This window comes from Vicia villosa, linkage group LG4 (genome assembly GCF_029867415.1).
Source record: "Vicia villosa cultivar HV-30 ecotype Madison, WI linkage group LG4, Vvil1.0, whole genome shotgun sequence".
Lineage (NCBI taxonomy): Eukaryota > Viridiplantae > Streptophyta > Magnoliopsida > Fabales > Fabaceae > Vicia > Vicia villosa.
In genome coordinates this window covers 165,865,626-165,887,257 of record NC_081183.1, presented here as the reverse complement: position 1 = coordinate 165,887,257, position 21,632 = coordinate 165,865,626, and the positions used below count along the sequence as shown (strand labels likewise).

Genomic DNA, 21,632 nt, shown 5'->3' with positions numbered 1-21,632 from the left:
TATAACAATGACATTAGCACACTAAATAAATACCACTAGCAGCCATATTTCCAACCAACTTCTTCTCATCCACAATCCTTGACAACCAACGTATAAATGATATAGAGCTGAAAAATTGTCTTAAATATTTAAAAGACCCTGCAAGTTGAAAGGAAGAAAGTAACACCAAGAGTATCTGCGATTAGGATGGTTCAAAAAATCAGAAAATCTAACAATAACTGAATCAAACCACTGAACCAAATCAATGAAACGTACCATTGAAACGAACCGATAAACCGAATTGATGAACCGAACCGAAGAACCAACCAAAGAACAGAACTGATGAATTGAACCATTGAACCGAACCAATCAATCGAACCATTGAACCGAACTATTGAACAAAACCGATGAATTGAACCATTGAACCGAGCCACTGAACCGAACCGATGAGCCGAACCGCTGAATCGAACAAATAAATCGAACCACTGTACCAATCACTTGTTCAAGCATATTCAAAAATAATTTCAAAAAAGGTTTTTAATTGGAGTTATAACTACGGCTGCTCCTGATGGGCAAAGTAATCTGATACTTCCATTGACAAGCTTGTGTTGTCAAAGGATTGAAATATGAGAGATCATTAAGAAACGAGAAAGTGATATTATTGGTGGGATTATCTATTGAGCAGCATCAAGAGTACTACTCAGTTCAATTGTTAGCGATCTTAACTCAGCAGGTTGATGACAGGAAATGGACAATCGCCGCTGCTGGAGCAAAATGGGCAAAATAGATAAAACATCTTCTGTTGATGCTGCGGAAACTGATGTTGCTGCATTAGCCAATCTTCTTTTTTATCCTTTTATTGCCGCTGAAGCTCTTGCTGAAGACATTGTTTCAGCTTTAACAAGAGTTTGGGCAGAAGGAGCCTCGGAAGGTAAACAAAATGAATCACTTGCACTTCATGAATTACTGAAGCAGTTTCCAGTAGGTGACATTCTCAAGAGGAATGTCCAATGTCTTTTCGCTGTGCTTGCACTTGTTGATTCATTAAGAGCTGTAAATATGGAAGGGAACTGATGCTGCAGATACTTAAGGAGCAATTGCACTGCTAGTCAGGACTAAACAAGGTGTCAATTTCATTTACCCTCTATGGTTAGCTTAACTCGGGCTAAAATATTCTTTAAGGTGATACAAAAAGAATATTGCATGCCTTGAAGCATGCAAACAACATCACCAGATTGGAGTGTACATAGATAATCTTGTTCTTTCTAATGTGGGCAAGAAATTTGGTAACTTCTTGTATCTTCTATTTATTTTTCCTTTTATTGTTGTCTTTCATATTTCACATATAGTTCTATTTGACTATATAATTTTTTGAACTTTATTGACATTACATTAAATCTGACAGAGAATGAATTATACGATGAAGAGAAATCAAGTTATGTACCATTGAAATTGATGAACCGCGTGTTAAATAATAGTAACACAATCTACTATTGTTATTTAATAGAGTTAAAACAAAATTTTATCTACGATTTTAATGTGCAAGACATTTTTTTTGCAACTAGAGTCGAACTTGATCCGAAAATTGGATGCATGCAATTTGATATGGGTTTCGACAAAGGTAGCTTGCCCGCTACCTCAAAATACAGAGGAAGTCTTAATCTCTTCGCTAGAACAGGTATATGTCTACTATTCTTTTAAATGTATTTGACATATTTGCAAGTGTTGAGAAATATCAATACAATTATTGTTTGTTTTCATTATTTAAATTTTTCGGTGTAAAAGATTTCAGGTAAATGTGCTTGGAATTCTTATGAATCATAAAACGGATAAGGAAATCATTTTAACGAAATGGTGTTTGGAAGATGATCTTGAGATTGATTATCTTTTTGTTGTCATCTATTGCTATAAAGGAAACACAAATGGTTGATTGGTTAACTATTAATTTCGTTTATCCGTCTATACTCGAGTGTATGCATCATAAAACCAATATACGTATTGAAAAGTGTTTAGTTTGCAGTTGTATATTGCGAAATGCTTTGATTTGTACTCCGCATAATGGTCATACTTACATCACTGATATAATGGAATTGAACGGAAACTCACCTCTGGAAGTAAGGGATGATGAAGTTACCACATGCAAGGAGTACATTAGCCAGAACAAAAGTAAGTGAATATTTTGTAGATGTTTAAGTTAATCTATCTATTCGAATGTCTTATCTATCTACTTGGTCAAATATGAGTATATTAAACTATTGCACTCTAATACATTAGAATGCATTAGTTTGATGAACTCATATTTGGCTAAGTAAATAGATAAGGCACCCAAGTAGATAAATTAACTTGAGAATAAAATCTACGAAAAATCTTTTACTTTTGTTTTGTCTAAAGAACTTCTTGTACGTAGTAACTTCTATCATCTTTTACTTCAAGTGGTGAGTTTCCATTCAATTCCATTATACCTATGGTGATGTAATTACGACCATTATGCGGAGTAAAAATCAAAGGATTTCGCAATATGCAACGACAAACAAAATCCTCTTCGATACGTATATTGGCTTTATGATACATACACTCGAGTATAGATGGATAAACAGAATTAATAGTTAACCAATCAACAACTGGCGTTTCCTCTACAACAATAGATGATTATAGAACATAATCAATCTCAAGATCATCTTCCAAACAATATTTCGTTAAAATAGTTTCCTTATCTGCTTTATGATTCATAACAATTCCAAAGATATTACTTGGAATCTTTTACACAGAAGAACCATAATAATGAAAACAAACAATAATTGTATTGACTTTTCCCAACACTTGCAAATATGTCAAATACAATTAAAAGAATACTAGAGAGATGCCTGATTTGGTGAGAGATTAAGACTTCCTTTGTATTTCAAAGTAATGGACAAGCTACATTTGTTGAAACCCATGTCAAATTGGGTGCATCCAATTTCTGGATCAAGTTTGACTCTAGTTGCAAGAAAAATGTCTTGCACAGTGAAATTGTAGATAAAATTTTGTTTTAACTCTATTAAATAACAATAGTAGATTGTATTACTATTATTCGACACGCGGTTCACCAATTCAAATGATACATAATTTAGTTTCTCTTCATCACAAGGTTCATTCCATGTCAAATTTTGTTTGATGTCAATAAAGTTCAAAGAATTATTGGTTAAATAGAATTATATGTTTAGGTATGTAAAAAATGAAAGGCAATAATAAAAGGAAAATGAATAGAATAAAGAGCAATTGAGAGAGAGAGAGGAATTATTGGAATGGAATTGAAAGTTACAAACACGTGTTACATCATTTATATAAGATCATACTACTAACTAACAAAATTCAGTTAGTAACCATTTGCATAACCAGCACTAACCACTTACATAACTGACAACAACCATTTGCATAACTGATAGTAACCAGATGTGAAGTTAGTTATAGTTGTCTAGCTACATTATAACTAACTTCTAAAATTGAATGACATATCTAATACCATTCTTAATTTAGATTTCTTAAGTTCTTCATTCCCATTAATCCTTTGAGGTCTTCAAATCTTGCTTGCTTCAAAGGATTTTGATAGAATGTCAATTAATTGCATTTCAGTCTTGCAATACTCAATCTTCAATCTTTCTTTACCAACTTGATCCCTTAAGAAATAATACCCCCATCTCTATGTGTCTACTCCTACCACGACTCATAGCGTGTTTTGCTAAATCAATTGCTGACTTATTGTCTACTGGCAACTTGATCTGCCCACAGTCACTTACATTCAGTTCTTCAAGTATCACCTCTAACCAAAATGCTTGACATGCAACATAGGAGACTGGAACATACTCTGTCTCACATGTAGAGAGAGCCACAATTTCTTGCTTCTTTGAACTCCATAAGATTGGTGCTAATGCAAGCATGAACAAGTAACCAAATGTGCTATTTCTATCATCTTGATCACCACTCGAATATGAATCAAAATAACCATACACATTGGCTAACATTCTTGTGTTTTGTGGATTTAGCATGAATACTCTATGGTCTGTTGTACCTCTAATGTATCTTAGGATCCTTTTTTATGCAAGTAGATGAATTAGCCTTGGTTTCTTCATGAATTTACTAACCAGTCTCATACTATGACAAATATCATTCCTTGTATTGCAAAGATACCTCAATGAACCAATGATCTGCATATACAGAGTGTTACCCGCCAGTTCATCATCCGACTCTTTCTTCAATTTAATGTTGGTTTCCAAAGGTGTACTTGCAAGTTTGCAATTACTCCTCTTGAACTTCTTCACAATTGTGTTCTATATATTTCTTCTGATGCAAGAAAGCTCCATGCTTGGTGTTCATAATTTCCATTCCTAGGAAGTATGTCAACTTTTAAACGTCTGACATTTCAAACTCATCCTACGTGTTTGCTTTTAACTTTTGTCAATTCCTCTTCATTAGAACCTATGCCCAATAGATCATCCACATAAAGACATAGGTGTCAGTAAAATTGGCTTCATGCATTTCTCATTGTATTGGATACTATATATGATAGTGTAGGTAATTACAATTCATAATTACTAATTACAACTCGTAACGACTAATCACAACTCGTAACGACTAATTTTCTATTCCATGAAAGTAAATTATTCACAATAAATACAAGGATTATTTCCTGATTAACATCCCCCTTCAAATTGATGCGGCTGGCCATGGAGCATCAATTTGCTAACAAGAAAATGATGACGTGGATATGGAACAGCCTTGGTAAGAATATCTGCAACCTGCAACTGAGTACTGACGTGAGAAAGTGATATCATTCGATCATCGTAGGCGTCACATATGGAATGACAATCAACTTCTATATGTTTGGTGCATTCATGAAAAATAAGATTTGCAACAATATGAATGTCACTTGTATTGTCAGCAGAAAGTGAAATTGGCTCTGTTTGGGGAAATCAAAGTTCAGCCAAAAGACCACAAAGCCAAAGTATTTCTAAGCAAGCAGCAGACATGGCACGATACTCTGATTTAGTAGAAGATTTAGAAACTCTTGCTTGCTTCCTACTTTTCCAAGAGATCAATGAAGAACCAAGAAACATGCACCAACCAGTGACAGATAGACGAGTATCAAGACACCCTGTCCAATCAACATCACAATAAGCACTTAACTTAAGAGAAATTCCAACAGAAAAGAATAATCCGCGGTGAGAGGTTCCCTTTAAGTAGCGAATTATACGACGAACCGCAGGCAAGTGAAGATGGCGAGGAAAATGCATGAATTGACTTACTTGTTGAACAGCAAAAGATATGTCAGGGCGAGTAATAGTCAAGTAGCTAAGGCTACCCACAAGTTGTCGATACAATAAGGGATCAGGCAAGAGATCACCATCATCACGATGATATTTAACATTAACCTCAAGAGGAGTATCTACCGGATTAGCCGATTGGAGACCGACCATAGAAAAATCCGTAGCATACTTGTGTTGATGGAGAAAGATGCCCTTGGATGTAGAATGAACCTCAAGACCGAGAAAGTAATGTAGATTACCCAGATCTTTCATGTGAAATGAGGCATGTAACTGTTGCTTAAGTCACTGAATGGAAGCATGATCAGAACCAATAATAACCATATCATCAACATACAAAAGAAGTCGAACAATACCAGCAGATGTACCATGAATACTGACTCTGAGTAAAGGAGAATCCAAGTAGACTGGAGCGGAATTTCTCGTACCATGCTTTAGGTGTTTGTTTCAAACAATATAAGGAGCGTTTAAGCTTGCACACTCCTTTAGATGAAGAGAATAATCCTTGAGGTGGAGTCATATAAATATCTTCTGTCAAGTCACCATGAAGAAAAGCATTTTTCACATCCATTTGATGAAGAGACCACCCACTAGAATCAGCTATAGAGATGATCGTGCGAACAGTTGTCATTTTGGCAACTGGTGCAAATGTCTCATCATAATCAATTACATATTCCTGCTTGTTTCCTAAAGCAAGCAAACAAGCCTTTAACGGTTGAGGATCCCATCAGAATTCAATTTCACATAATACACCCATTTGCAACCTATAGGTTTGACATCGGGAAGACAAGAGACAATATCCCATGTGAAATTCTCTTGAAGAGCTTGAAGCTCTTCATTCATTGTTTTTATCCATCGAACATCTTTAATAGCCTGTGAGTAACAAGTAGGAATATATATGCTAGAGAGAGTGGCAGTCAGAGAGGTATATAAGGAATCATACCTGTCTGGTGAATATCTATCTGGTGCGCGAGATATTCGACATATCGTCGTGGTTCAACCGGTACAAGATCAGGTGGCGATTTAGCGTCGAGAAGGGGCGTGGGAACCTATTGTCTATGTTTTCTGACATATACATGCCCTGGTTTGTAAAATTCTATAGAGTGAGGCATAATAGAAAACTTAGGAAGAGTAACAATATCATCAATGGCAGGAGAAACACAAGGAAACATAAATTGATAATAAAAAAAGTCACATTCTTAGAAATGCGAAAACGATGGTTAGTGACATCATAACACACAAATCTCTTATGAGAGTGACATATCCCAAAAATGCACATTGAACGGACTGTACTCCAAGCTTATGCCTTTCAATGGAGCTAAGTGAACAAAACACAAACACCCAAAAGTATGTATATCATTATAATTAGGCTGAATTTTAAAAAGACGAAGAAAAAAAAGAGAATCGAGATCAATAACCGTAGAAGGAAGACGATTGATCAAGATGACAGCTATGGAAAGAGCCTCCACCCAAAATCGGGGTGGTACAGAAGCTTGAAGAAGTAAAGTGCGTGTCACATCAAGCAAATGATGATTCTTGCATTTTGCCATCCCATTTTGTTGAGGGGTATTGAGACAAGATCGTTGAGACAAAATGCCTTTTTGTTGAAGAAATTCCTGAAACTCGCGAGACATGTACTCCCCACTAGAGTCGGAGCGAAAAATTTTAACACTTCCATGAAATTGAGTTTCAACATATGTAAGAAATTTCTTAAACATAGAAAACACTTCAGATTTAGACCGAAGAAAATATATCCAAGTAAAACGACTAGTCATCAATAAATGTGACAAATTATTTGTAGCGAGCAAGAGAAACTACAGGAGACATACCCCATACATCACTATGAATCATTTCAAAACAAGAGGAAGCCTGATAAGCACCAGACGGAAAAGGAAGTGTTTTACTTTTAGCCAATTTGCAAACAGAACATGAAAGAGAGGCATTAGAAACAACATTCTTATTTTACAACAAACCATTTTTAAATAAATGAGACAAAATAGCAGAGTTGTGATGACCCAATTTTCTGTCAATCCTCATAAGAATTCAAAATATTATTACAAACAAGAGATAAATGACTCGAAATAAACTGGAGTGGAAACAGTCTTCCCACTTTAGGCCCCTTCACAACCACCTTCCCCGACACTTGTTTCTGCACAAGACAACCATCACGAGAAAAATTTACGTTAAAATTGTTATCAACAAATTGACCAACAAATGACAAATTGGAAGCAAGTCCAGGTGATGCAAGCACCTCCCGAAAATCAGAGTTGAGGTCACCAACATTAGTGATAAAAAGAGCATTACCATCGGCAATTTGAATTTTCTGATTACCATGGTAAGAATGTAAATAGTGCAAGTATTCAGAAGAGCCTATCATGTGATTGGATGCACCAGAATCAAGAAACCATGGGCAAGAAACATTCGAAGACTTACCGTGAATTCCCAAGGTGGAAAGAGCGGAAAGTACCATCTGTTGGATTATTTCAGGTTAGAGATAACAGCATATGCAACCATAGCAGGCTCAGAAATAACAGCATTATGAGACATGGATCCTTGAGTAGCAAGGCATTGTTCCTCTCTGAGAAGTTCGCCAACACGTGTATCTAATGAAGGAACAGGAATCCTATTCAGCAAAGCACCTCTGACAATCTCAAATTCTAGACGAAACTTCATGAGAAATTGATCTCGCCTACTAATATTGTATACCTCTTGGACATCCGCGAGAAAACTCTTGGGAACATCAACATGTATAATTGAAGAGTGTTCTGCCCACAAATTCAAAGAACCAAAATAATATTCTTGAACAGATAGATTACCTTGTTTGTAATTGGAAATCTCTAGCTCCAACTGAAAACAATTGGCATCATTGTCTAGGTTATAGATACGCTTCAAGTAGTTCCACATTTCTTGAGCAGTGGAAAAAGATCGCAAATTATTAATCATGTGAGGATCAATAGTACCGAGAATCCAAGTGATAATCTGAGCATCTTCTATTTCCCATGCGTCTAAGTCAGTTGTCTCTAACAGTGCCAAAGAGACATCGTTCAAGTGACTCCATAATCTTTTCCCTTTGACATACATTCGAAACTGAAATTCCCAAACAGAATAATTCAGTCCCATAGACAATTAGCCAGGGCACATTCCAAGGCATTCTGACTTTTCAATCTTTTTAACAACCACTCTAAGGCGAGACCTCGAAGCAACCTCCATCGCAACCGTTAAGCCAATATAGGTATGCAAAAGGCTAACGATCTACTTAACAGTGTCTATAACCTGGAGTTCACACTTTTTAGCTTAAAAAGTACTTTGAATCGAACAAAATTTGCAGTATGCTCCTCCTAAGAGCATCTCCAATGGTGCTACTCATTTTTGAATTCTTTGTAGGACCTACTAGGCTACATCATTTTGAACTAATTCATTCAATTTTTACTCCAATAGTGCAATTCTAAAAAAAACTCATTTTGGACCCCACAAATTTAACTCATATAACTACCCACTATTAAAAAGGAATATTTTATTGTTACTTTTCATCAAAGCACCGTTGCATCCTAATGCAACCATAGCGCCAGCGGGAGAAAGAACTACTCTCTCCAATAGTGAAAATTGGTTTTTGGGTTGTGCCATGCTGGAGCAATGTATTAAAGAACTACCGTTGGAAACACTCTAGGGACCATTCTATACGCAAGGAAACATCGGGGAGCTGTGCCATAACCAATCTTTGTTGACATTGTTTCTCAGTGTAGAGCGACCCCTAGATACTCGAATTGTACCCGACGTCAAGAACTTCATACACCCCCCCCCCCCCCCCCCCCCCCCCCCCCACAACATGAGTCTGTCGGAAGAGGAGGCAGTCACACTCCATGGGAGCTCCCTGGCGGAAGAGGAACCCGCTATCGAGGCGCGTCTCAATAGTAGGATCCCTAAATCTCTCGAGAAACCCCCAAAGTTGGACCAACTATGATGGCATAGGAGATCCAGATGTGCATATCAAGCAAGATGGCCTAGAAGAAACTGTGTCTTTTTTACCGCTCAATTCACTGCTCGAAAGCCGCAAAAGAACAAGAAGATCCTACGAGAGTACATTGATCAGTTTACTACAGTAGCAGTAGAAGTAAGGGGAACGAACAATAGATTAAAGTGTTTAATATTTAAAAAGGGATTAAGGGCTAGAAGAAGCATGTAGCTTAAACGATCTCTTAACCCAGGTCAAGCCTACATCAATTCTGAAGAACTCTTGGTCAGAGAGGTAGAGAAAGGTCAGGGAACAAGAAACTCAGTAAATGGCCGGGTACCAGAGTCAAGAAGAATGCAGAGTCCATTGAGTATAGTTATGCAGATTTGCAGGCGCAAATCAAGAGGTTAGAAGTTGTGAATCATGCTCGATTCAAGAGGATAGAGACAACTCCAACTTCTAACCACGGTGGTATGAACTCAGGCAAGGAACACAACCAGAATCTATTTTAGGAATGAATAGTTAAACTGGTGGAATACATCAACTATAATTATCTAACAGTATCAATATAAGAACACAAAAGAGAAACAAAATCACAGCATGCAAGGAATAATTGTCTCCTTGAAATGAATCACACATATTCTATGTTGCAATAGCATAGATATATAAGAAGTGCTCTAAACAAAGGAAATAGAACTTACATAGTAATTGTCACTGTTGTACACTTCCTGTTTTTTGGCCAGTATGCTCAGTAGTCTTTTGCGAATGAAGTAACTTCTCTTGATTTTCGTAGAAATCAAAATCATCCAATAAAGAAGTCTTAGCTGGATAACTTTTAAATATTTTCAGCATTTCCAGATCCTGTTTCAGTCCAATCTGCAAACCAGACAATTACAGGTTTAATGATAAATTGTGTCCAACAGAAACTGAATCAAATCAAAATGTATAATAGATGAAGTATAATAAAAGTTACAATTCCTTCAAAACGAAAAAACCAGAACCAGGATTAGTATCGGTAACAACTAATCAATTATCTTAAATATATTTATTCTAATAGAAATTTTATTAGTCTTGTTGATGAAACAATTATTTCCACAAACAGATAATTGATGCTGCTGATCACTTTGACAATTTGTGAACAACTAGGCCCAGTTCAAATTTTTCAGTACAACTTGGGCACAATATTTTTTTTGGTTATGCAACAACTGTTTCCCTCGGATTCTGTGAAAGAAGAATTATGTTAACATCATTAGAAGTAAGAATTACCTCTTGTGTGTCCCTATGGAAAGTTACACACTTGTTCTCATTATTTTGAAGGATGATGTGCCACTTAATTTGGGAAGAACCCGTTGTATTTATCAAGTTTCCAAAACTTGATACCTTTTTTGAAGTCTACTGGCCCAAGCATCTATGCTACTCCAACAAATTGCCCACTTGCATTAACCTGATTCGACAAGAAAATACATTCAAAACCACTGAATAATTAGGAAATAAAGATTTGAAGACATGAGTCTCTAGTTCTTAATTGTAAATCAGCTGATACATTACCATTTGGTATGTAGTTGGTAGAGGCATTTGGTCTGTAGTTAGTAGAGGCACTTGGTCTGTAGTTAGTAGAGGCATTTGGTCTGTAATTAGTATGCGGGAAAGCATGGCTTCTTGGGTTGGCAAATGATGAAAAATTCCCTGTTTGGTGGTAGGTCCTTGGAGGTGCAGCGGCTGAAAAATTATAATGGAAATGAGGAGCCTGCAAAATAAAACATTCACTCGATCAAAACAACATAATTCTACAAAAGTTACAATGAAAATTTAAAATACATAACACGAAGTTCGTGCAAAATTATAAAGGACATAGTCACTAAAGTAAGAATAACCAGGATAACTTTGATGACACAACACCAAAATCAAAGGTTAGAAACATTCCAAGTAAACTAATAATACTATGTCCATGAACTTAAAACATGGAGACAAATATTATATTCTGATTATTAAATGTACAAAAGCCAAAAGGCTAAAACATAGTATAAACTTAACCCATAAAGTATATTAATGGCTATCCTAAAACTAAGCAAAGAGGAAAGAAAATTTGTATGCATTACAGAAAATAAAATCTATAAAACAAAATATTTTCCTAAAATACAATAATCTCCCTCAAATTGATGAATGAACATCAATGTGCAATCAATTGAAGTTATTTGTTATTATTTGTTATGATGACCTTTTAAAGGTAGCTTGTATATTAATTTGATGTAGCAATAAGTACCTCATTCATTATAGTTTCGTCATGATATCCTTTTCCCACGGAGCGAGATCTAAGAAAAGCAACATTGCAAATTCATAAATTATCCTGACACACATTAGCAAAGAAAACCAATATGCATCTAGTAAAAAACAAGAGAATATGTAAAAAAAAAATTATATACATGCATGTGAGGCGAAGAAAACTAATATGCATCTATTGAAAAAACAATCCCCACAGAAATATTCAATCACTTAAGATCTAACAATTATACAAAAGCCAATTTTTCTGATCTTTTCATAATCAGATTCAACGTTTATCCTTAAAAACAACTAAAATTATCTCAAATAAAACGACTAATTGAAAGATAGCACACATTCTATGTCGACAGCTTTCAGAGAGTATAGTCTTTAAGTGAACATGAATGTTAATTAATTGATCTACAAATACAGGATAAGGGTTGATGTTATAGCTTAAGTATGAGTATAACCAAACAAATTATAAAGGTGGAAAATAATTATGCATAGATAACATACCTCATTGTAAGAATTCAAACAATAAAAATATTAAGCCCATTGACATGAAAGCCACTCGAGCTGGAAGATGCACCATCACCCTATACAAAGAACCTAAAAATAGAAAATGAATATTAGACTTTTCTTGATCTAAACAATCCAAACTGCAAATAACTAGATAATTAGTAGAATAATTTAATGCTATATCATATGAAGTTTCAAAGGTACAACTTACCGAACTCAATAAAAGAGAGGAAATGATAAACATAAATAGACTATCAAATTGAAGAATGTGAACAAGCAAATTTAACACACTCACGTGAACCCAGAATCTAAACCCTGAGCAGAAAATTTTCATAGACATACCTCAGATATATGCATATCAGTAGGTCCACAATAACAATTTGGCAATGAGACCATAAAGTAAAGCTAGAAGAGAGTTTCTTCTGTATTTTTCTGGAAGTTCTGAGAGCTTCTGTTTCAATAAATTTTCCATGAAAAGACGCTAGCAACGACACATGGAACCAACACAATCTAGTTTAGTAAAACCCGTCAAAAGAAAGGATATAAAAAAGAGAAATTAGAAGTATACATTATCAAGGATGCAGCTAATGAGAGATATGACATATCCTGGAATATAGAAATTATAACATTCATTAGTAACTATATTGGCAACAATCAGGCCTAACTAACTTGGTCTTAAAAAGAATGTAGGTACCATGTATCCAAAAACAATTATCATTATGAGAATTCGTTGAATCAGCAAACATTATATGAATAGAGAGTAAGCATATACCATGAACAATGTTATGCTCCAGAGAATTTCCAAGCTCATCACTGTTACAAAGAACCTGTTCATTAACACGTATAAAGAAAAAATGTTAAAAATTCACAAGCCAAAGCCTTTTTTTCCTTCTTCATATTTTAAACTATGAATTTTCTATACAATTCTTAAACTTGTCAGAATATGATTCTAGTGTGCAGAAAAAATTCAAAACTTGAAATCCATCCCTTTGCCATCATATCAACATACAACGATTCCCCTTTATCAAACTTACCGCGATCGAAATATGTCAGAAATTCCAACTTTAATTATAAGAAGACAGACAAACACAAAGAATTTGGCATCATAAACTTTACCGCCGCCAATGATGAAGCCTGAAATATATTTGTATTAATATCATATAATAATTACAAGTACAGCTACAATTATTCAATCTAACAATAGATAACGGAAAATAATGAAATATCAACTATCTCACACATTAAAGCGAGTTTAATAAATAAATCCAGTAACCTAAATTCAATTTATGTAAAACCTAAATAGAAAAATGGAAAAAAATTGCATGATACCTCAATGATAAAATTACAATAAATGTGTTCAATTGAAAATAAATTCAAAAAAACTATACCGTTTCCACGTTTGAAACTCTGTTAAGAAGCAAATCGACGCCGAAGTAAGCACGAAGAAGACGAAAATTAAGCTCTAGGATTTGAAGTTGAAGCTTGAGAAACGAGATCCTCAGAAGTTCGAAGAGTGAGGATGGAAGAAGATGTAACCAGCAGACACGACAGAGTGGATGAGAGATCGATTGAGGAATACAGAAGAAAAGATCAGCCCGAGATATCAGAGAAAGAAGTTAATCGGAGACGGAGAACTAAATGAACTGGTGACAATGAGATATGTATACAGAGTAAACGCCATAGTGAACTGTAAAGAGAAGTATATATATTTAGTTTTTAACTTAGTTTTTCTTTTAAAAAAATATTTTCTTTTCAATTTTTGTTATTTTCCCCCAAAAAAAAAATTCAACTCACCCCATGCTTATCTTACACACCACGCAAAATTCTACATTTGTCCCTAGTTTCCGTAGATCCACATCCGGAAGCACCCCACACTCATCATACTTCACATCCTAAAAACCCTACTTCATCAATACCTTATTTCACTCCAACACTCAAAGTTTTTGGTGCAACTAATCAAAAGGAGCAAGAAGAGTCTGAATTTCAGGTAAATAATCACTTTCAACCACTACATTCTTCACATTGTCAATGAATTTATCTGCAAAAAAGTTACGTTGCTTCCGTAGATCCATCTACGGAACGTGTTGAAGATGAACACTTCTGTAGATGCATCTACGGAATAGTCCCAGCAGTTTTTTTCCTAGCATCTTGTAATTCTGTGTGATTTTTTCAAAATAGGTATGGTGCACCCCGATAATATTTCAAGAGAATTAGCTACTTTAGTCGATGTAGCTACGAGTATCTATGGGGTAGTTGCAAATGTGGTAAATACATCGACCGAATCGTCAATGTGGTGGGGGACGGTAATTGCGGATTTCGGACTGTATCAGCTTTGCTTGGTAAGGGAAAGGATGCCCATGAGCTTGTCCGTCATGATCTTATCGACGAGTTGGTGAATCATAAAGACTCGTACATGCGGGTATTTGGAGACGAAACCAAATTTCAATCGGTCAACGAATCTCTTGTTCCTTGGGGGGCGCCTACGGACCGGTTTCGCGTTGGATGAGATTCTCGGAAATGAGACATCTTATTGCATGCGCATATGACACGATATGCATTGACTTGACGCGTTATGGTTTTTCGGAAACTTTTTTCCGCTCCGCACCGCACCTCCTACAAATCTAATTGGTTGTATTATATGTGTTGGATGGCTCGCCAAATCGCGTCATTTTGTACAAGTTTACTTGAAACTGGGATGCCCCATACCACTTACGTCACCAGAATGAAATCTTCATCATACCGAACTTGCCAAGACGTGGGCGGATGTATTTGTTGATAGGATGCTTGAATCCGAAAGATTGAATAATATCGATAAAATCTCAAATGCGGAAAAGTCAAAATTGGAACCACCAATAAACTTAGCCGGCAGTAGTTCTTTTGATGTATTTATCTAGTTTCAAAGTGTAATATATGCACTCTATAACATTGCAATATAATCTTTTTTATGTTTGTTTATTTGTGTGTTTGTGTGTTTTGTGTATTTGTCTCCTGAAAAATGTTGCTACTGCTTTCTGTTCTGGTTTCAAATTAGTAGGCAAACTTCTGTAGATCCATATACAGAGGGTGTTAAAATAAAATTGCAGGTCTTTCCCGTAGCGGAAAGGTGTTACGTATGTCCCTTTCGTGGATACATCTACGGAACTATCTGTGACAGAGATAGTGTGGTCCATATTCTCCAAAGGATTATATATTTGGGGTTTCTTGGTTTGCATTGCACACCAGCACAAACCCAAAACACAAACACACAACATAAACACAAAAATGTCTTGCATTAGGCCAGATGGATGTCACTGAACATCAATGAAGCGTCTCGATCCTGATCCGGAATACTGCATAAGGGATAGGCATGTCATTTTCTCTCCCGTCAAATCACCCGTGCCGGTGAAGTTTTGGAATATTCATTCCTTCGACTAACTCAAGAGGACTATTATGTCTTTTTTAGAGGGGGAGTACAAACCCGGAGAAGAAATCAAAAGGATCCAGAGGCTTAGAACAAGTACCTCGTTTGCGATCGGAAAAACGGAATGTTGGTGGGTTGAAGTGAAATGGGACATGGATTGCATTCAAATGATGCATGGATTAGATGACATTGTTTTAACCGTTGTAATTTCTTAGATCTATTAGTTTTTTTAATTTTCTATTTGAAATTTCGGTGTAATATCGATTATTCAATGAATCAATGAAATGTCTTTTATGTTTACGAATGCTTCTATTTTGCTTTTGTTTTGGTTTTCTGGTTGTGGGTTTATTCCAGAGATCCATCTACGGAAGCACGAGACAAAATAGTCTATTCGGTGGTGCGTAAGAGGGTCATGGGGTTGAGAGAGAAATTCTAAAAAAAAAAAAAAAATTTATTTTCAAAAACAATATATTAAAGAAAAAAATTACTTTTGAATAAAAAATTATTTATTTTCTGAGAAAAAACGTTTTTCCAAAATGAATAGTTTTTTGGGAAAAAATAAACTTTTTTTTTTAATAATTATTTTATTTTCAGATTTTTTTTAATATTTAGGAAAACAAAATCGGGTATATTTTGCTTTTAGAAAAAATTTATATTTTTCAAATTTAGAAAAATATTTTCTTTTTCAAAAGAAAAAAAATTAACAAAGGAAAAAATTTTGTACAAAATTTTTTATAGGAAAAAAATTGAAAATATTTTTAAAAAAAAAATAATTTAAGTTTTTTTGTGATTTTTAAAAAACTGACTCATTTAGTTTTTATTTTAAAATTGGTTGTTAACTAATTGTCTCCATAATCAATTTTATAACTAGTATGTAATTTAAATTTTATAAAAACTATTTCTTTTGAAGAACTTTTTATTTTCATTAAAAAAATCTTATTTTATACTAGTACTTTTTAAAATTTTATGGTGTTTTTTGGAAAAAAAATATAAGTTTTTAAAAATAATTGTTTTATTTCAGGAAAACAAAATCATATCTTTTTTAAAATTTTAGGAAAAATACTCTTTTTAAGAGAAAAACTTTTTTAAAGAAGGAAAAAAAATTTAAAAAGTAAACATTTTTTAAAAATATTATTCTAATAAATTATTTTAGAATATTTTTTCTGATTTTAAAAAATTGACTAAATTTGTTTTTATCTAGAATATGGATGTCCGAATTATGAAATTATGTTTAAATTATAGATTTGATTAAAAACATACTAATAATTAAATTTAGATATGGATATGAATAATTCAAATAATCAGTTAATTTGAGTACCTCTAAATATATATAATTGAAATAATTTTTTCAAATATAAAAATAATATATGTATCTTTTTTATTTTTTTTATTTCACAAAAAAATGGATATATCTTATATAAAAAAAAAATAGATGGAGAAAACTTATATACAATTCTTTGAGTGTGGTTTAACCTATTTTCCAATGAAAATGTGACCGATGTATAATTTTGTCTTACACATATACAATTTCCTCCTATATTTTCATAATGGGTATTTAAATACACTTGTCATATTTAAATAAACTTGTACTAAGAAATTGTAACTAATTTTCTCTAGATAAAATAATTATTACTAATAATATAATAATAACAAAAGCAAAAGACATATATATATATATATATATATATATATATATATATATATATATATATATATATATATATATATATATATATATATATATATATATATATATATATATATATATATATATATATATGATCGTACCTGATCAGAAGAATCGTCTTGGCGGCAGAATCTGGCTTGAAGAGCAAGATGGGGGGTACCTGCAAGGTCCTCCGATGCTAAAGTCAGTAGCTATCAGAGAATGAAGGTTTAGGAAGTGAAGAAGATGATACCTGGCCCTCTAGTGATAGAGGGTATTTATAGCCCCCAGCGCTGGGCCAAGGTTTCCTAATTGGGCCAAATCCAGTTGGAGGCCCACGTGCTAGGAAACTTCCAGAACACCCTGTGCTAGGGCTGAGTCAGCAAGTGACCCACGTCCTGGATGAGTGTGGCGTAGGATTCGGAGGAGGTTGACCGGATCCTTCGCTGAAGCGTGACACGTGGTCTTCGTGTTTGACTGATTCGTAACGGCCATCAAGCAAATGGGCCCAAATATACTGGGTCTGCTCGGCTAGAAGGGAGAGCTGGGCCTGCTCGGCCCAGTCCAGAACAGAGCCCCCTAAGTCATTAGTCTTATGGGAGTGATGACTTTAACCAAGAGGCTGGCCTGGCATATGTATGAACGTTTGCAGCTAACTAGAGTCTCCTCGGATGTTTAGGCTCGCGGGGAGCGGAGCTGCCGCCGAGGTGTAAAGACCAAAGAAGAAATTGGTTCGAGCTCGCAGAGTCTGGCCGAGGAGGTGACTGTTCCTTCGTTGGTTTTCAATTGATACGTTTTGGTTAGTTGTCAGAGTTTGATTGACAGGTGGCGATTATAGGGAATTTCATCATTGCAGCGCCGTTTTTGGTGCAGGCACTGACTGCGCCGTTTGGGCTTCTCAAGGCACTTTATGACACTTTGCGCTTTTCCATGCTTTAAGCCGCCTTCGGGGTGTAGGCAATTATTACGCCTCCTAGGCTACCTAGGCCATCATGACACCCTTTGGCCTCCTTCCTCTATATAAAGAATGAGAGGATCACTCATTCGTTACTTAGCATTTTATACACTCCCAAGATTCGCCCACAAGATCTCCTGCTCGTCGCGTGCATTTCTCCTCCGCTTTCTCAAGTAAGTTCCTCGTCTTCTCCTTTGTGTTTATTTAAGTTTTTCGCTCTGGTTTTGAGTGTGGCGAGCAAGGTTTATGAGTGCGGCGAGCGAGGTTTATGAATGTGCCGAGTAGACTTAGGAAATTATTATCTTTTCATATGCGTTTGCCGAGTGGGACTTGAGCATGCCGAGCGAGAATAGTTGAGTGAGTCGATTAGCATATGAATTCCATGAGGAGGGTTTAAATGTGATGAGTAAAGGTCGTTGCGTGCCTCGATTGGGATACAAATTTGTTGGGGAGTTGGATACGTTTGCCGACCATGGTTCAGGGTGGTCCCTGTATCGTGCGAGCGCGTTTTCCTAAAGTAATGTGATGATAGACCCAGGGGAGTGTCGTGGATGTTGGTCGTAGATGGGAATCTTTCCTCGCTCTCCTCGCCCTTTCACTTGACTTGCGGTGGAAGGGTGGATTTGACAAGTCGAATTCACTGTTTCCTCTGCTTTTCAGGTAAATGGCTGACGAAAACAAGGATGATGTCGTCTTCGACATATCTGACGGGGACGAAGCAATTGGCTGCTCGCAGCAAGAGGAGGTTCTAGTTGTCGAGACTTCCCCGAGGGAGCTCGAGGAATGGGTGGCCGTTGCTCCGAGGACAATCGCCTCGCGCTTTACGACGCATCCTTAGGAGGCCTTTAACGTCCTCGAAGACCTTGGGTCGGATGCGGAACCCTCCTGGGGTGCGTTCATACCTAAATCTCGCCAGAGGGTGTGCTCGGCTTTCCCCGGTCCTCGATTCGCCATGTATGAGTTTGTCTTCAAGGAGGTCGGGTTAAGGCTTCCCTTTACACATCTGCAGCGGAGTGTTTTCCGGTGGCTACGTTTATGTCCGTCTCAACTCCATCCCAACGCTTTCGCATTTCTAAGGGCTTTCGAAATCGTGTGCGGCTTCCTGGAGGTCGAGGCGACTCTGCCCCTCTTTTTCAGAGTGTTTCATCTTCAGAGGCAGCGTGACCCGGATGGCAAGTGGAGTTGGGTGTCTTTTAAGCAGCCGAAGAAGTTATTCGCCATTTACCAAGACTCTGTCAAGCATTTCAAGGGTCGATATTTTATTGTCAAGCCGCTCACCTCCGGGGCCGAGGATCATTTGTTTGAGATCCGTGAATATGTCGAGGATGGGGTGAAGAAAGTGGGCCCTGCTGCTCGGTTCCCGTTGGAGTGGCAATACAACCATTTCGAAAATGGGACTGACTTCTACATTTTCCGGGACGAGGATCTAAACGAGCGCGATACGGCGGGGTATCAGAGGCTCGTCAGCTTTGTAGATGGGTTTAGGCCGGCGGTATGCACGTTGCCCAATGGGGACCCTATATTCGAAGAGGATGGGGGTCCTATGCTCGAGCCCCGACACATCAACACCAAGGCTATCCTCGAGTGCGGAGGCTACGGGGATGCGATGATTTTACTTGGTAAGGAAACTTATTTCTTTTGCCTGAATTACGTTCTTTCGTTGCTAATTTATTCTGTTTTGCAAGACAAATGGCCGACTTGCATGACAAGGTCGTGAAGATGAGGGCAAAGAACAAAGCGGCTACCAAGGTGACCGTGAAGAGAACTCGAGTCGAGGAGGTCAAAGCGGCTGCTGCGGCTGCTCCTGATGGTGGTTCTCCTTCGTCAGTTGGGACGGCGTCAGGTGGTTCCCCGGCTGGGAAGAAACAAAGGACTGAGGGGGCCCCTGAAGTTCGTCCTCTCATCAACGACAACCCCTCTGACGACGACATAGTGCTTCCCTCTTGTACCTTGCATCGGGGACTCTTCTCGAGGAAGAATGTATTGCTCGAGCGTGAGGAGGTGAGGCACATAGTCAGACGGGACAGGGTGGCTCGAGACAACGACTTGTCCGAGGATCTCGAGGGGATGATGAGGGTGGCCGCCCTGGCTTTGGCCCTTAATGCTCAAAGGGTCTGTCCCTAGAAGGATTACGACGCTCTGCTGCTCAAACAAGAAAAGTTGGAGCATGAGTTTGAGAATCACAAAGACAAGTACGAAATCCAAAATGGCATCGTCGAAGACCTCTGCAAGGCGCAGGACAGGGTCAGGGCCTTGGAAGCTGAGGAGAAAAGGCTGCGGGAGCGGGTTGCTGAGCTGGAAAAATCTCACCTCCCTGCTGCCGAGGAAGATGAAGATGAGAAGGCTTTGGTGACTCGCTCTCAGCTTCTGGGCAAGGTGAGGGAGCTAGAGGTCGACTGCATTGCCACCCTAGGGGTTGGATTCAAGGCTGCCGTGGATCAACTGAAGGTCCTCAACCCGCGCTTGGTGACGAGGGGGATTGGTCCTTACAACAAGGTTGTGGACGGGCGGATCGAGCCGAACCCCGAGTTTGAGGATTGGGAAGACGAACAGGATGCCCAGGGTGTAGACAACGGTGCCGAGGATGACGACGACGACGTTTGATTAGCTTCTTTCCCCTTTCTGGCCTGCGCGCCAAGATATTTTGTGGCCTGCGTGCCAAAGTTTTCGTTTGTTGGGCGATGCCCGGATAATTAAATTTTTTTTTTGGGGTCTGCGTGCCCGTCATGTTTGTAACATTTGGATATCGCTGGTCCGTTTGGATGGCTCTTAATACTATTCTGCCTTTTATGCTTTGATTATCTATTTTAGCGATGTTCATTGTATGTTTTTTGATTTCGGATTGTGTTTGCATTACGGAGAGTATTCCAATACTTAGGAATACTGTTTCTATATTGTGCTCGGCCGAGGATGATTGCTCGGGCGTGTGGTGTACGATCCGGGTGCGCAGAGCAGGTGTGCGCCTTTAGCGGGCACGAGACCGCGTTCGGGGCCAGGTGCTCGCGGCGTAACGGTCCCATCGCGAACTGGGGTTATGCCATGCAGGTACTACCACGGTGGGTCTAGGTGTAGAATCCGCCGTGGGGTCGGATCCGTCCTTTGGTAGGGAGCTCCGACCGTTGCTGTCGTGGAGTACTCGCGCTCGTACCATGACGCGAGTCCTTGTCCGGTTCCCGCTCGTGCTCGGGACGAGTGGCCGGGATGCGTTAGGTTGTGTCTAACTGTAATAGCGTCTGAGTTTTTCAGCGTTCCAAGGTCGAGCAAGTTTTTCGCCGATAAGATTCTCGAGGTAATACGCGTCGTTCTCGGTTTTATCGTAAACTCGGTATGGGCCTTCCCAGTTTGGGGCGAGTTTGCCCTCGCACGAGTCTTTCATATTTCTGCGGAGCACTAGGGCGCCGATTTTGAACTCGCGTCTGATAACTTTGGCGTTATGGCGCAGAGCTATTTGCTGTGTTAACTTTACTTCCCGGAGGGAAGATCCTGCTCGGATTTCCTCGACCATGTCGAGCTCTTCTCTCATAGCTTCGTCGTTGAGCTCTTCCTCGAGAGGCGACTCGGTCCGGCGAGAAGGTTCTCGGATTTCCACGGGAATCACGACT

The 21,632-nt window shown here is 37.7% G+C and overlaps 1 long non-coding RNA gene across 8 annotated transcripts; it reads right to left on the bottom strand.

Annotated features, from left to right (window-relative positions):
- Positions 1-26: 26 nt before the first annotated feature.
- Positions 27-13,682, bottom strand: LOC131595772 (uncharacterized). 8 transcript variants are annotated; one of them, XR_009282078.1, is made up of 12 exons: positions 13,398-13,682; positions 13,044-13,143; positions 12,782-12,836; positions 12,578-12,615; positions 12,352-12,490; positions 12,007-12,099; positions 11,495-11,543; positions 10,780-10,978; positions 10,498-10,675; positions 9,933-10,107; positions 256-7,428; positions 27-175 (listed from the first exon to the last, which is right to left on the bottom strand). It is a non-coding gene; the product is annotated as an uncharacterized LOC131595772 (long non-coding RNA). The 8 variants fall into 8 exon arrangements; XR_009282077.1 differs by having other exon boundaries at positions 27-138; XR_009282079.1 differs by having other exon boundaries at positions 27-138; positions 256-4,434.
- Between the last annotated feature and the right edge of the window lie 7,950 nt (positions 13,683-21,632).